Source organism: Megalops cyprinoides, chromosome 1, assembly GCF_013368585.1.
Source record: "Megalops cyprinoides isolate fMegCyp1 chromosome 1, fMegCyp1.pri, whole genome shotgun sequence".
In the NCBI taxonomy this organism is placed as follows: domain Eukaryota; kingdom Metazoa; phylum Chordata; class Actinopteri; order Elopiformes; family Megalopidae; genus Megalops; species Megalops cyprinoides.
In genome coordinates, this window is record NC_050583.1 from 8,167,522 (window position 1) to 8,184,312 (window position 16,791).

Here is a 16,791-nt window from a genome sequence, read left to right on the forward strand (position 1 = left end):
TTATGGCGATGGCGTCCTCCGTGGATTGGTTCGCTCTATAAGCAAACTGGTGGGGGTCGAAGGAGGGAGGGAGGCAGTCTCTGATGTGCTGAGAGACTAGCCGCTCAAAACACTTCATGACTACAGACGTGAGGGCTATGGGTCTGTAGTCACTGAGGCTGGCTATGGCAGATTTTTTGGGAATGGGGATGATGGTGGCGGCCTTCAGACATGAAGGGACAGTGGCATGTGTCAGGGAGAGATTGAACAGCTTGGTGAGGATTCCTGCCAGCTGGTCTGCACATGCCTTGACCACAGCCCCCGGGATGCCGTCAGGTCCAGCAGCTTTCCTGGGGTTCACTGCTCTCAGTGTCCTCCTCACCTCATGCTCCTGGAGAGAGGGGGGGGGGGGGGTGCTGGAGTTGTGGGGAGGCAGTGTGTGCAGGTGTGTGGTGGTCTCAAAGCGGGCAAAGAAGCTGTTCAGCTCCTCTGCCAGCGTGCTGCTGCTGCCGCTGGTCGTTGGGCTCTGGCCTTTGTAGTTGTAGCCTGGATGCCCCTCCACATCTGCTGAGGGTTGTTGTCCGTGAGGTAGCCCTCCATCTTCCTCCTATAGACCTCCTTGGCATGTTGGATGCCTCTTCTCAGGTTGGTTCTGGTAATGCTGTACAGTGAGCTGTCTCCTGTCCTGAAGGCAGAGTTACGAGCTCTGATCAGAGCCTGGACTTCACTCGTCATCCAAGGTTTCCTGTTTGGAAAAACATGGATGCCTTTTTCCACTATGACATTTTCTACACAGCTCTTTATGTAGAAAAGCACAGTGTATGCCTCCAGGTCCTGCTGTTCAAAAATGCTCCAGTCTGTACAAGCAAAACAGTCCTGTAGCTGAGGGAGAGCATTCTCAGGCCAGGTTCTGATGGTTTGTGTGCTCGGTTTTGTTTGCTTTATTAGGGGCATGTAGGCCGGGATGAGGAGCAGAGAGAGATGGTCGGATATTGTCCTAGGTGGGGGGGGGGGGGGGGGGGGGGGTGCTCTGTAAGCATGCTTAATGTTGGTATAGACATGATCAAGTGTATTTTCCCCCCTAGTAGGATACTTGACTTGCTGGTGGAGTTTGGGGAGCACAGTCTTTAAGCATGCTTGGTTGAAATCCCCGGCGATTATGTGGGCGCCGTCGGGATGAGTCCTCTGTCCTCATCGTTCATTTACGATGTGTTGAAGATGTCCGAGCGCCGTGCTAACATTAGCATCTGGCGGGATATAGACAGCGGTAACAATGACTACAGTTAGCTCCCGTGTCAGATAGAACGGTCTGCACTGGACAGACATGGCCTCTAGGTGTGACTGTAACTCATCCGTTTTGTTTGCGAGGGATCTGGCGTTCGTGAGGAAGATAGATGGTAGCGAAGGTTTGTGCGGTTGCTTCCTTAGCTGAGCTAGCAGTCCCGCTCTGCATCCCCGCTTTTGCTTCCTCTCTCTGCGCCGCCTCCGTCGCCTGCTGGGCCTGACAACAATCCACAGAGCTCCCAGCGGTCTCACTATCTCAAGTGGGATGTTATGAGTCTGTGTGAAGGCACTTGTAACTTCAGTGTTAAGCTGAAGTCCAATGCCTATCAATTCCTGACGACTGTAAGTTTCCATGACAAAATAAGACAAGACAAGCAACGAGTAAAAACACAAAAGAGTGCACAGTAGTGGAGAGCCTTGAGCCGCTGCATCCATACGCGCCGCCAAGAAAGGGAAAATTCAGTGCTCCCACTTACTGGTGATAACACAATGACAGTTTAACAGACTGTGATATCCAATTAAAGCAGTTCTGGTGAAAAACAAGTGTTGCTCTACACATAATATCCAATCAAAGTAAGGTCAGTGAAAATGCACTACACTTCAATTCAAGCAGAGGGGATATGTTTGGCTGAAATGTTTGTTTTTTGTATATTCAATAACTAGTTATGTTTCCTTGCAAGTACACTGAAAAATGACAAAAGTCTAGAAATGGATAACAAACATGGCCAGTTGTCAATGATCAATCATGTTAGTTTTAGTTTTAAGGTCAATATAAAAGGTCATATCAATCAACTGGTGTAAAACTAAACATTTAAGTAATGTGACATATTAGTCAACATATTATAATACTCCAATAAATCCCAAAAATATGATGTGGTAAAATTTACATTTTTACATTTACATTTATTTATTTAGCAGACGCTTTTATCCAAAGTGACTTACAAAAGTGCATACAGTAAGTATAGCGACACTACGGGGACAGGATGTGTACAGTTCCACAATGAGACAGTTCTTAGCTGAGAGCAAGGTCTGTTTGAGGACACAGTAGTATCATGTTTGTACAACTACAGCGTATAGGGCAACTAATACGATACACCTTCAAACAGCAAACTTCAACAACTTCAAACGGCGCAATGAGCGTCAGGGTAAAGGCGGCAACAAGAAACAATTTAAAAAGCACAGCAATTTACGACAGCACTGATTGGGGGGGGGGGCAGCAATTGTGTGCTGGGTCAGTCCAGGTAGAGTCTGAAGAGGTGAGTCTTCAGGCCCTGTCTGAAGGAATGGGGTGAAGGAGCTGTCTGTAGCAGGACAGGGAGTTCGTTCCACCACTGGAGAGCGATGTAGGTGAAACGCTGATGTCTGGCAGAACGAGCACCTCCTGCCTTGACCATGCAAGGAGCAAGGCGTCCAGTTGCTGCTGAGCGCAGGGGTCGGGCTGGTGTGTAGGGCTGGATGAGTTCTTGGAGGTAGGTAGGGGCTGTCCTGTTGATTGCAGAGAAGGCGAGGGTCAGGGTCTTGAATCTGATCCTGGCAGCGACAGGAAGCCAGTGGAGGGGTTTAAGCAGGGGAGTAACATGGGAGAATCTGGGGAGGTTGAAGATTAGTCGGGCAGCTGCGTTCTGGATGAGCTGGAGAGGGTGGGTGGTACAGGCTGGGAGGCCTGCAAGGAGAGCGTTGCAGTAGTCCAGTCGAGGGAGAACTGTGGCCTGGATAAGGAACTGCGTCGCATATCTTGTCAGGAACGGATGAATCCTCCTGATGTTGTGGAGGAGGAATCGGCAGGCCCGTGACGTGCGAGCAATGTACTCCTTGAAGTCCAGGTTGCTGTCGAGGATGACGCCCAAGCTCTTTGCTGACTGAGAGGATGGTATTGTGGTGCCATCGACGGTGATGGAGAGTTCATGCAGGGGGGAAGGGCCGGCTGGGATGAAGAGCAGTTCTGTTTTTCTGAGGTTCAGTTTTAGATGGTGGGTTGACATCCATTTGCAGATGTCAGCCAGGCATGCAGAGATTCTTTCGTTGACCTGGGAGGTAGAGGGAGGGAAAGAGAAAAAGAGTTGGATGTCGTCAGTGTAACAGTGATAGGAGAAGCCATGTGATTTGATAACTGAGCCAAGAGAGTTGATATAAATTGAGAAGAGTAGGGGTCCCAGTACTGAACCCTGTGGAACTCCTGTAGTGAGGGGGTGGGTGCAGAGGTGGAGCCTATCCAGTAGATCTGGGAGGATCTACCAGTTAGGTAGGACTTGAACCAGGAGAGGGCGGTTCCAGAGATGCCCATCTCAGACAGCTTTGATATTAGTGTCTGGTGGTTGACTCTGTCGAAAGCAGCGGAGAGGTCCAGGAGGATGAGGACAGATGACAAGTCGGAGGCTCTAGCAGTGTGGAGAGCCTCTGTCATGGCCAGGAGTGCGGTTTCTGTTGAGTGAACAGTAAAATACTGTATAGTACAATAATCTTGTTAGATATAATGTCCTGTGCTCAAATACTGTGCTGTTTTATACACTATAGAGTGGGGCCTACATCTGATGAGCTGAGGATTGTGCTGGTGGGTAAGACTGGAGCATGAAAGAGTAGAACAGGAAACATCATTCTGGGGAGAGAGTAGTTTAAATATTTTACATTTACATTTATTCATTTAGCAGACACTTTTATCCAAAGCGACTTATATAGGTTACAGTTCTTTACAATGTTATCCATTTATACAGCTGGATATTTACTGAGGCAATCGTGGGTGAAGTACCTTGCCCAAGGGTACAGCAGCAGTGTCCCAGCAGGGATCAAACCGGCAACCTTTCAGTTACGAGTCCTGCTCCTTAACCACTATACTACACTGCCGCCCGTATTTTAGCCCTAAAGGAGAAACATTGCTGTGAGCAACACCCCAGGAGTCTTTGACACCTCAGTGAGTGACAAAAAGGTGAAACGGGAAATAGGAGAATGTGTCCACTTATGTGACCCAGGACCGCCTGTGTTCTCGCTGGTGATGAGGCTGGGGATGTCAGGAATGCAGCTGCTGCTTCCCGGTTTGGCCACCAGATGGCCACATAACCTTCTCCATGTCTTACTTAGTTTACATTTACATTTATTCATTTGGCAGACGCTTTTATCCAAAGCAACTTACAATGTTATCCATTTATACAGCTGGATATTTACTGAAGCAACTGTGGGTTAAGTACCTTGCCCAAGGGTACAGCAGCAGTGTCCCAGCGGGGATTGAACCGGCAACCTTTCGGTTACAAGTCCTGCTCCTTAACCACTACGCTACACTGCCACCCAGTGTTCATGTGTTTCAACTGTACTGATTAGCTGACAACTATTTTTGCTTCTGTCTCTCTGGCTCAGTCTGGAGTTCTCATTTCTTGTATGTGTACCCTTGCTCAAACTTGGTTGTGAGTCTTGGCTGTGAGTTTTGTGAGTCTCCTGTAAATGTGACTTTATTTTTTCACCAAACCTCCTAAGTCTCGAGTTCTCTCTACATTTGGCTTCACTCTTTGGCTTTGCTCTTTACCGCAGGGGAGATACGCAAAGAAGGGACTTTGAATATCATGTCCTCAACAATAAGTATAAAAGAGACTCCACTGAGGTTACAGATCTGCTGGATGAAATAGAAGCAGTGGTAGAGAGAAATGGAAGACAGTATTACACTAATGAAATGTACCAGGAAGCTCAGACAAAGGTCAGAGAAGAGAGGGAGAGAAAAAGGCAGGTAGAGGAGACAAAGAGGCAGGACCCAAAGAGAAAGATCACAGAAGAGATAGAGAAGGAGACAGAATGTAAAAGAATGAGAACAAAAGAAGAAGAAAAGGACCAACATGGTAAAGTTAGCAAGCACATCAGCAGAAGCAGCAGCAGTGGGAACAGTGGCTATATTAGCAGAGACAACACAGATAGTTGTGGCAGGAGCGGTAGCTGCACTGTTACTGGGTGTAGCGGCATTGTCTGCAGCTAGTTGTGCAATACAGGAGTTAAACTGCAGAGGTCCCAAGTGTGTCGCCATGCACGTTTGCAGCCTGAGCCTCACAGCCCAGATTCAAATCCAGCCACCTCATTTCAAAACAAGGACCAGGATCCAACAGCAGCAGAATAAACCGACTTTCACCTTACACCTGCATACCTCATGGTAAACTACAGCAGAATAAACCAACTTTCACCAGGGATAAGGATGGGTAGATTAGCCAGGGCTTCCTGCTATCAGGATCCCTGTATTTCATTAGTGAACTGCAACTTGCTCAGATGGTATCAGTAGAGTAGTGTCTATCCTCCAGTGAGTTCCCACTCCATTGCAGAGTGCTTTGAGTTGGTTCATAGTATTGCCTTACTGCCAAATGTGTAATATTTGCAATTTGTGTTGGTGCAGCTCACTTCTGTTGTTAAGGGAAAAATTTAGCTAATGGAAGTAGAGAGAAGTTGGTTTGCTCTTCAGTTTAGCTGTTAGCGCTATCAGTGCTGCTGGGGTAATAGTCATTATTGTAAAGAACTTCCAGAAAGTTTAAACTCCAGTCAAGTTAAAAAAACAAAAAAACTTTCTCACGAAACAAACCCACTCTCATGTCTGATGTCTTCTTATGTGTCATGTCATATTTATCCAGTCAATATAACACACACAAGTTTTTTTTATTAAATATCTTATTCATTTTGTTATTTGAGAGCACCTACATTGTTTTTGAGAGCACTGCGAAGAACAACCCTTTTATCTCAAGGCTTATTGCAATAAACTGACAATGTGTTGGGCTTTAATTTCAATTCAAAATAATGTCAATTCAATTCAAATTTCAATTTCAGTTTGAAGTCTTTTCATTCCCCTCATTAAACCACAAGTGTAACTGAATTACGTCAAAAGACTTTTCATTCAACATCACATATTAAATACTCCTGCACACCTCAATGTAAACTAGGACTCATTAACACTGATAAATCAGAACACCCTAGTCACTGCAACAAAAAAATCCCACAATGTTATACAATTATTGCTTTCATCATCATGGTGATCCATTCATCTGCCATTTTACACACATTGAGTGGGGACCATAACAGATAGAAGTGTGTAAATATAAGACAAGAGGCTGATTTGAAGTACCTATATTGTATGTGGTAACACAGCAGAGAGCAGGTAGAACTGGTGCTTTGTGGGATAAAGCTACCCCTAAGTGACAGAGCTAGCCCATAGAGAAGCCTTGTTTGATGGGAAGAACTGGGGGACATGACTCTCTCCAAAATCTGTTGTACTTCAGGTAAAGAGACCCATCTCTGCTTTGCTGCTGTGACTCAGGGGAGCTTTATTTCTGCTTCCTACTTCCTTCTTTTTCCTACCAGACTCTCAACAGACCCCTCATATCCTACTTCTCACATACTTAATGCTGTGGTTATTCATGCTCAGATTATTATTTATATAATGCGATCACACTGTACATCAGGAGAAGACTGTCTCACTATACAGGCCAAAGATATTTTGGGAAAAAGGGATTTGAAATGATTTATAACAGCATTTAACATTCACTGGGGTCACAGGATTGTCATTCATAAGACTGCATGCTTGTGTTTTCTCTGTATCATTATCTTCTGTGTCTGTACCTTTTGTTATCTCTAGAGCTTTGTGCATTAGGGTCATCTTGTGGCTTTCACTTCCTGTTGACTTCTCTTGGCTGTTAAGTATGCATCCAACTGGATCCTGGAGTTTCTAAAAGAGAGGCCCCACTTGGTAAGAATAGGCAGCCTCACATCCTCTACTCTGTGGTTGCATCACAGCCTGGTATGGCAGCTGCTCACGACCACAGGATCCTGCAGAGAGTGGTGAGATCAGCAGAGCTCATCATTGGCACCAAACTCCCAGCCCTTCAGGACACTTGCAGGAAAAGGTGTCTGAGGAAGGCCCATAAAATAACCAAGGACTGCACTCACTCTGCACACAATCTGTTCCAGACACTGTCTTCCGGCAGGCGCTTCAGGAGCATACAAGCACGCACAGACTGAGAAACAGTTTCTATCCCCAGGCAAGACTCCTCAGCAGTCAATATTCACCCCACTAACAACTCACTACTGCCTACTCTGCCCACTGCTGCCACTTTACTGAGCCACTTAATACCGGTCCCACTACATGTTATGTGTATTATGTTGTTTGTCGTAATTGTATGTCACAATTTGCACATTTGTACATACAGATATTCATATATTGTTTACTTTTTATTCAGCTATTTTTTATCTTAAATTAAACTTTTTGTTTATTTAATTTTTTATAGCTTACTACCTCACACTCAGTGCCTTCTATGTCATGCCATCACTAGTCTTCAATGTTACATGTTATCAGGGCTTACCTCAAGAATTTCATTTACCCTGTGTGATCTGTGCAAATGACAAATAAAAGACTTTGACTTGACTTTGACTTTGAATTTGAAACATATTGGTCCATGGTTTTGTGTTGCTGCCAACTGGCTACTATTTGCAATATGTTTTGATGCAGCTTACTTCTTTTGTTTAGAGAAAATTCGATCAAGTAGAAGTAGAGAAAAACAGAAGTTGGCTTACTTTTCAGTTTAGCTGTTAGTACTATCAGTGCTGGCAGGGGTATGGTCAAAAGAGTACATAACTTGTATATAGTTTAAGGTCCAGTCACATCAAAAAAACTAATCTCTTCTCAAGAAATGAACCCCGCTTATGCCTTATTTAATCACTCAATATAACACATACAGGTTTTGTCTTACTGACCGTTTTTTTTTACTTAATATTTGACTTACCTGAATTCTCCCTGCTTCGATTCAAAATGTATTTTTACTTTTTTTTAAGCGTACTTCTAAGATAAGGTCTTTAATGTCAAGTCTTATTGCAATTCGTGGGAATGTCAAGCTTTGGAATTTGTGACTTTCAGTGTGTTGAGAATGCATTTTCTGATAATTTCTGTTCAATTCTATTGAGTTCTATTTAAATTTTAATTTCACTTTCAGTTTCAAGTGCTGTCATCCCCCTGCTTTAAACCACAGGTTTAACTGAATTACTTAAAAACTTTCCATTCCACATCACCTCTTATCTAAACCTACACAGCTCAGTGTACACTAAGGCTGATTAGCATTGTGTTAACTCAGAATACTCTAGTCCCAATAAAAAAACTCACAAAGGTATATTTTTAAAATATGACAAGATAAAAACTGTTATAAATCCACTGTTAATACTAAAATGAAGAAAATGTATTTAACAACACATCTAAACATCAATTTTTTTTATTTCAGTATATCAGGGTGATTTACTAATCTGTACCTCCACTGTTTGCATAGGCCCAGGCTCTGGCAGAGTAAGGAAGCCCAATGATCCTGCCTATAGCCTCAATTACCAGCTTTTTTTCTGTTTTGTTCAGCTACCCTTACATATGCCTGATTACAGTGATTAATACAGATGCATACACAGACCATCCCTAAGCACAAAGAGTTGCATTGCTTGTCATCTATTTGTCTCTTATGCGAAACACCAGCTATGCTTTGATTGACTGGAGGAATCAACTGTGCTGAATCTGATTGCTTTGCCCCTGCATACAAATTTGATTATATATGAGCATGGAGGTATGAAAAAGGGTGTTGGACTTAAGCCTGGCCCAAACTCACCTATGGGAGGCCTGTTTTCCCTTCCCACCAGCAAGAATCAGAGGTTCATGGTGCAACTTGAGGAGGAGGATGAGTCATTATACTACATTATTGGCATTTAGCCACTCTTACCCAGAGTGACTTACAGATTTTTTTTTCAATGTTATCCATTTTAATACAGTTGGGTATTTACTGAGGCAATTGTGGGTTAAGTATCTTGCCCAAGGGTACAGCAGCTGTGCCCCTGTGGGGAATCGAACCAGCAACCTTTCAGTTTACGAGTGCTGCTCCTTACTAAAAGGCTACACTGCCACCTCAGTCCCTCCTGAGTCCATTAAGAGACACCCTGTCCATCCCTCAAGCTACACTTTCTGTGTGTGAGTGAATCCCAGGAATCTCCTCACTGAAGCCCTATTTGACCATAAGTAATGGGGAACATGACACACTTCAAAATTTGCAGCACTTCAGGTAAAGACCACCATCTCTGCTTTGCTGCTACAACACAGGAGAGCTTAATTTCTGCTTCTCTCTGCATTTCCTTCCCAGATGGTTTCTCTTTCTCAGAGTCTCAAAAGACTATATAAGTAAAGATATGCAACGTCTTGTGGCTTTGACTTTTCCTGTAAGGTCATGCATGGTTTTCGAGAGCTTTGTGTGGGTGTGAGTGGTACGTGTGCTACGTGTCTATGGTGGTTATGCTGTGTCTACATTTATGCTTCAGTGCGTCAGTATGTGGTTGCATCCGCTTGAGTACTGTAGTATATAGTGTATCTCACCCTTTGCACACTGCTAGCCTTGAGACCTTTATTTGTGCTTATGATGTGTGAGTTGAGATGAGAAAAGAAGAAGTGAGCAAGGCAATTCTAATAAAAGGGAAGGATTAATTGTGAAGAAGCTATTTAGCTAGCATTAACTACGTAGCACTAATGTGTCAGCCAGCATATTACAATATTAAATAAAGTAACTAAGATTAAGTGCAATCCTCGTCAAATGAAATATTGCAGTAGCTATCCTACGATGGGCAAGCTGTCACCATGTCATAAATCGACAGGCAAGCTATCACCACTTCTGTTTAGAGTGTGCATAATATCTATATATCATAATATCTGAATGAAATATCACAATGTGACATCAGCTAAATTCAATCTGTTAGGAGACACAGGTTTAATTTCTTTGTCATTAATGTCATTAATTTCAATTGTCATAAAGGACTGAACATAGTGAAGAAACACAAATGATGAAACTGGAAAATGATTCCCTAACTCCAGGTAAAGGCAGTCGAGTGACTTCTGACACATAGTGGAATGCTAACAGGGTAATGCCTTAAAAATGCATGACTCAATACATTCAAGTGAAGAGGCAGTTGGGTAGTCAAGGGGTGGCAAGCTGGTCTCAGGGGCACTGGCCAGGGCCTTGGCCGACTCAACGAGGAAGGGGGGTTGCACCACCGGGGCAGGCCCTCACGCACGCACACACAGGCACACGACAGATAATTTTTTTTTTTTTTTAATTACAATAACAATGAGATGTAGATTGGCCCACGCCTCTCTGCCGGGCCTTACTACATCCCAAAATAAAAAACCAAAGAAAAGAAAACACAGAGGTGGAGGGCACACTCTTGTTCTTGCCGTCCAGCCTGTAATCCCCGGTTGTCAGCTCCTCCTTGTCGATGCCACACCACCAGGTCTGGAGCTCCACAACACCGTACTGTAGGAAGGGGAATGGCAGCAAGTCAGTGTTACCCCGGCCCCCCACTGCTACCGGTCACACATACCCCAATGCCTCCCTTACGACAACAGGGTATCCACTCCCCGTCTCACGCCCAGCATTAGGGGGGGTCCGAGGCTGCTGTCTCTTCGACTGCCGTGTTCCCCTTTCCCTAGCTTGTAGCAGTCCCCGCCCATGTCACCCCGTCTCGGGAACCGCCCGTGGTGCACTCAGCTTCAACACACACCTCGAGACAACAAAACCACACAACCAAAAGCCTAAAAAAAGAAAAAAGCAGAAAAAGAAGAAATAATTTATAAACTAACAAAAAAAAAAAAATGAAGTTCCCGGTCTGCGACCTCTGGGAAGTTCAAACAAAACTTAAACAAGAAAACTACAAAAAAAAAAAAAAAAAACAACAACCCTAAATCCAAAAAAAGAAGCCCAATGATCCTGTCTATAGCCTTACTAGACATCTTTGTATCTGCTTTGTTCAGCCAGACTTACATATGTCTGGTTACAGGGATTAATACAGATATATATACACAGACCATCCCTAAGTACAAAGAGGTGCGTTGCAAGTCACCTATTTCTCCCTTATGGGAAACAGCTGCTATGCCTTGATTGACTGAATGAATCAGCTGTGCTTCGTCTGAGTGCTTTGCCCCTGTGCTGTCAAGGCTCAGGCACGGACTCAGACGCGGACCACGAGTGCTCAGATTCCATGCGTTTATTAACAGAATCGTCAGACAAGCAGGCAATTGAAAAACAGGCAGGGTCAAAAACCAGGCAGGCAGTCCCAGGGCAAAAGTAGGATCAAAACAGGAGCAGGCAGGGTCAAACCGTGAAGGCAGGCAGGGGAACACATGCTGAATAAGCAGCTGGGCTGTTTCCTTGGCAGAGGGTAACTTGGGCAGAGAGGACGGTGGTGTTACCGTCAGACGGGGGCAAGCCAGTGACAAAATCCAGGGCGATGTGGGACCAGGGTCATCTGGGAACTGGCAGGGGTTGTAGCAAGCCAGCGGGTGGCAGGGTGGACATCTTGTTCCGGACGCAGTCCGAGCAGGCGGAGACGAAGGTCTGGACGTCGTCGTTCATGGTGGGCCACCAAAACCGCTGGCTAACGAACTCCGCAGTACGTCAGGCACCGGGATGGCAGGCGAGTCTGGAGGAGTGCCCCAACTGCAGGACCTGAGAGTGAGCAGACTGGGGAACATAAAGACGGTTAGGGGGACAGGTGCTAGGGCCCGGTTCGGCCCAAAGAGCAGTGCGGACGACGGTCTCGATGTCCCACTGAGCAGCCCCGACCACACATCGGGCGAGCAGGATGGTGCTGGGCTCCTGGGGTACCTCTGCGGGTGAAAACTGGCGTGAAAGGGCATCTGGCTTACCATTCTTGGAACCGGGGCGGTATGACAGGGTGAAGTCAAACCTGGAAAACAGGGACCAGCGGGTTTGCCTGGGGTTCAGACGTTTGGCCACTCTTCCAGTGCCAATTTGACTGCCAGTAATTCGCGATCACTGATGTCATAGTTGCGCTCGGTGGGTGTGAGGCGGTGGGAGAAAAAGGCGCAGGGGTGAAGTTTGTTGTCTGTCGGCGAGTGTTGTGACAGGGTGGCCCCCACTCCTATGTCTGAAGCGTCCACCTCCACTAACTGCTGGGCAGGATCCGGTTGGGTCAGGACAGGTGCTGAGGTGAAGCGGGTCTTCAGGTCGACAAACGCCTTCTCGGCTTCAAGGGATCAGGAGAATGCCATCTTAACAGAAGTCAGAGAGGTGAGAGGAGCAGCCACCATGCCGTAATTGCGGATGAAGCGGCGGTAGAAGTTTGCGAACCCCAGGAAGCGTTGCAGCTCCCGACGTGAAGTGGGGCGAGGCCACTCCTCTACCGCCCCGACCTTCTGCCTGTCCATCTGGATGCTTCCCGCGGAGATGACAAAACCCAGGATGTCGATGGTGCTCTGATGGAATTCGCACTTGTCTGTTTTGAGGTATAGCTGGTTCTCCAGCAGGTGCTGAAGGACGCGACGGACCGGGAGCGAGAAAAGATCAGAATGTCGTCCAAATAAACAAACGCGAACCGATTGAGCATGTCTCGGTGGACGTTGTTCACCAGGGACTGGAAAACAGCCGGGGAATTCGTCAGACCGAATGGCATGACCAGATATTCATAATGCCCAGGGGAGGTGTTGAAAGCTGTTTTCCACTCGTCCCCCTCTCGAATTCTGACCAGGTGGTAGGCATTGCGGAGATCCAACTTGGTGAAGATGGTGGCACCCTGTAGTGACTCAAAGGCAGACGACAGAAGGGGTAGGGGGTAGCGGTTCTTGACAGTTATGGTGTTGAGACCCCGATAATCAATGCAATCCTGCCCCAGCGGGCGAGGAGGACTGGTGGATGATCCCTGCCGCCAGGGATTCATAGCCTCGGTCTCCGTTGGGGACAGGGAGAACAGCCCTAGGGGGTGACGAACTGGGCAGGAGCTCTATGGCACAGTCGTAAGGGCGATGCGGGGGCAGCGAAGTGGCACGGGACTTGCTGAACACCAGCTTAAGGTCCAGATACTCCGGCGGTACTGCCGACAGGTCCGGAAAATCCTCGGATGCAGGGGGGCTGGTGAAGCAGAGACCAAGGCATCGTGAAGGCAGTGTGAGTGGCAGAAGGGGCTCCAGCCCAGGATCTTATTGCCCTCCCAGTCAATGTGCGGATTGTGCCACACTAGCCAGGGGTGACCCAGGACCACGGAGGCTTGAGGGGTGTTGAGGAGATGCAGCACTCTCTCCTCGCGGTGGTTGCCGGAAATGAGGAAACTCACCAGGGGGGTGGCGTGGGTGATGCGGACCAGCGGGGCTCCAGTGAGGGCGTGGGCCTCCAGTGGTGAGTGCAGTGGGATGCGGGGCAGGTGCAGCTGGGCCGCCAGGTCGGCATCAATGAAGCTTCCATCAGCTCCCGAATCTATTAGGACAGAAACGGCGTGAGGCTGATCCCCGACGATCAGGGTGGCGGTGAACAGAGGATGGACTTCAGGGGACTGGTGTAAGGGGGTGCCGCTCACCCGTAATCCCCTCGCTACTGGGTGAGCACTGGCTTTTGCCGGGCAGATTGCCACAAAGTGCCCTTTCTGCCCACAGTACAGACAGGACCCAGTGCTGATCCTCCTCTGACGCTTGGCAGGTGACAGGCGAGTCCAGTCGACCTGCATCGGTTCCGGAGGGGCAGGTGGAGGAGATGCAGGGCTGCTCCCGGGAGGGACTGGGCGGACCTCGGGAACCTCTCTCCCTGCGGCGCTGCATCAGGCGTTGGTCTACACGAATGGCCAGGTCCACCACGGCATCGAAGCTGGCAGGTAGCTCCCAGGTGGCTAGCTTGTCCTTGATGGGCTCCGAGTTCCACCCGCTGGAGGCAGCGAGGGTGCGGAAATCAATTGTGAAATCCGACACCGATCGGCGTCCCTGGCGGGTCAGCAGCATCTCCCAGGCAGCCTCACGACCGTGCTTGGAACGGTTGAACACCTTCATCTCTTCAGTGAAGGCTGCGTAGGAGTGGCAGAAAGAGGCGTCCCAGACTGCGGTGCCCCACTCCCTGGCACGGCCTGTCAGCAGGGTGATCACGTATGCGATCTTTGTCCAGTCCATGGGGAACATAGAGGGCTGGAGCTTGAACATCAGGGAGCACTGGGAGAGGAACGACCTGCAGGATCGCCGGCATACGACTCAGGAGGTGGCAGTCGGGGTTCCAGACTTGGAGGCGCAGGCGGGACAGGGGGAGAGACGGCTGCGGGTGGTCCTGGGCAGCTCTGCTGGCTCTGCTGCAGCTGAGCCGTGATGCCGGCTATGCTGGTGGCGAAGCTCTCCAGGGACCTGCCGATTGCCTCCAACTGGCTCTGATGGGTTTCCAGCAGGGTGCCTTGCAGCTCCAACGCCGCTCTCAGCTGGGGAAGGTCCGCTGAGTCCATGATGGCCAGTTCGTACTGTCAGGGCACAGGCAAGGACTCAGGCGCGGACCACGAGAACTGCCTTCATTAAGGACGCAGGGCAGAATCGTAACCATAAAACAGGCAGGGTAATGACCAGGTGGGCAGTCTGAACGCAGTCAGGAATCAAAGCCGGGGACAGGCAGGGTCAATCCAGGTAGTCAGGTAGATCAGGTGAACAAGGCAGGGCAGCAGGCAGGAGCAAAGTCGAAGTGCAGGCAGGGTTGATTAGGGGAACAGCGATCAGGCAGAAACCACGGCGGGAACGAGACAGGAACAAACACACTGCAACGAACTGGCAACAAGACAGAGACAAGCAGGGTAGATATAGGGCTGGACTGATGAGATGATGGGAAGCAGGTGTGCAGGCAGGCAGGTGGAGATGATGGGGTGGGCGGAGACAGGGCGAAGAGTGGGGCAGGGCTAGAACACAAGGAAAACAAAAGCACATGGACAGGAAAAACAAAAACACAACAGCTAGGGGGTGGGAGCACTGACACTCATGTCTGATGTCTTCTTATGTGTCATGTCATATTTATCCACTCAATATAACACACACAAGTTTTTTTTATTAAATATCTTATTCATTTTGTTATTTGAGGGCACCTACATTGTTTTTGAAAGCACTGCGAAGAACAACCCTTTTATCTCAAGGCATATTGCAATAAACTGACAATGTGTTGTGCTTTAATTGCAATTCAAAATAATGGCATTTCAATTCAAATTTCAGTTTCAATTTGAAGTCTTTTCATTCCCTCCATTAAACCACAAGTGTAACTGAAGTACGTCACAAGTAACTGAATTACGTCAAAAGACTTTTCATTCAACATCACATATTAAATACTCCTGCATACCTCGATGTAAACTAGGACTCATTAACACTGTTAAATCAGAACACCATAGTCACTGCAACAACAAAAAAATCCCACAACATTATACAATTATTGTTTTCATCATCATGGTGATCTATTCATCTGCCATTTTACACACATTGAGTGGGGACCATAACAGATAGAAATGTGTAAATATAAGACAAGAGGCTGATTTGAAGTACCTATATTGTATGTGGTAACACAGCAGAGTATATTTATGCTTAATATTTGACTTACTTGAATTCTCCCTACTTCGATTCAAAATGTATTTTTACTTTTTTTTAAGAGTACTTCTAAGATAAGGTCTTTAATGTCAAGTCTTATTGCAATACGTGGGAAGTCAAGCTTTGGAATTTGTAACTTTCAGTGGGTTGAGAAAGCATTTTCTGATAATTTCTGTTCAATTCTATTGAGTTCTATTTAAATTTTTAATTTCACTTTCAGTTTCAAGTGCTGTCATCCCCTGCTTTAAACCACAGGTTTAACTGAATTACTTAAAAACTTTCCATTCCACATCACCTCTTATCTAAACCTACACAGCTCAGTGTACACTAAGGCTGATTAGCATTGTGTTAACTCAGAATACTCTAGTCCCAATAAAAAACTCACAAAGGTATATTCTTAAAATATGACAAGATAAAAACTGTTATAAATAGACTGTTAATACTAAAATGAAGAAAATGTATTTAACAACACATCTAAACATCTGATTTTTTTAATTTCAGTATATCAGGGTGATTTACTAATCTGTACCTCCACTGTTTGCATAGGCCCAGGCTCTGGCAGAGTAAGGAAGCCCAATGATCCTGCCTATACCCTCAATTACCAGCTTTTTTTCTGTTTTGTTCAGCTACCCTTACATATGCCTGATTACAGTGATTAATACAGATGCATACACAGACCATCCCTGAGCACAAAGAGTTGCATTGCTTGTCATCTATTTGTCCCTTATGCGAAACACCAGCTATGCTTTGATTGACTGGAGGAATCAACTGTGCTGAATCTGATTTCTTTGCCCCTGCATACATATTTGATTATATATGAGCATGGTGTTGTGAAAAAGGATGTTGGATGTAAGCCTGGCCCAAACTCACCGGTGAGAGGTCTGCTTTCCCCTCCCACCAGCAAGAATCAGAAGTTCATGGTGCAAGTTGAGGAGGAGGATGAGTCATTATATTACATCACTGGCATTGAGCAGACACTCTTACCCAGAGTGATTTACAGGTGTTTTTACAATGTTATCCATTTTTATACAGTTGGATATTTACTGAGGCAATTGTGGGTTAAGTATCTTGCCCAAGGGTACAGCAGCAGTGCCCCTGCGGTGAATCGAACCAGCAACCTTTCGGTTACAAGTCCTGCTCCTTACAACAATGCTACACTGCCACCACAGTCCATCTTG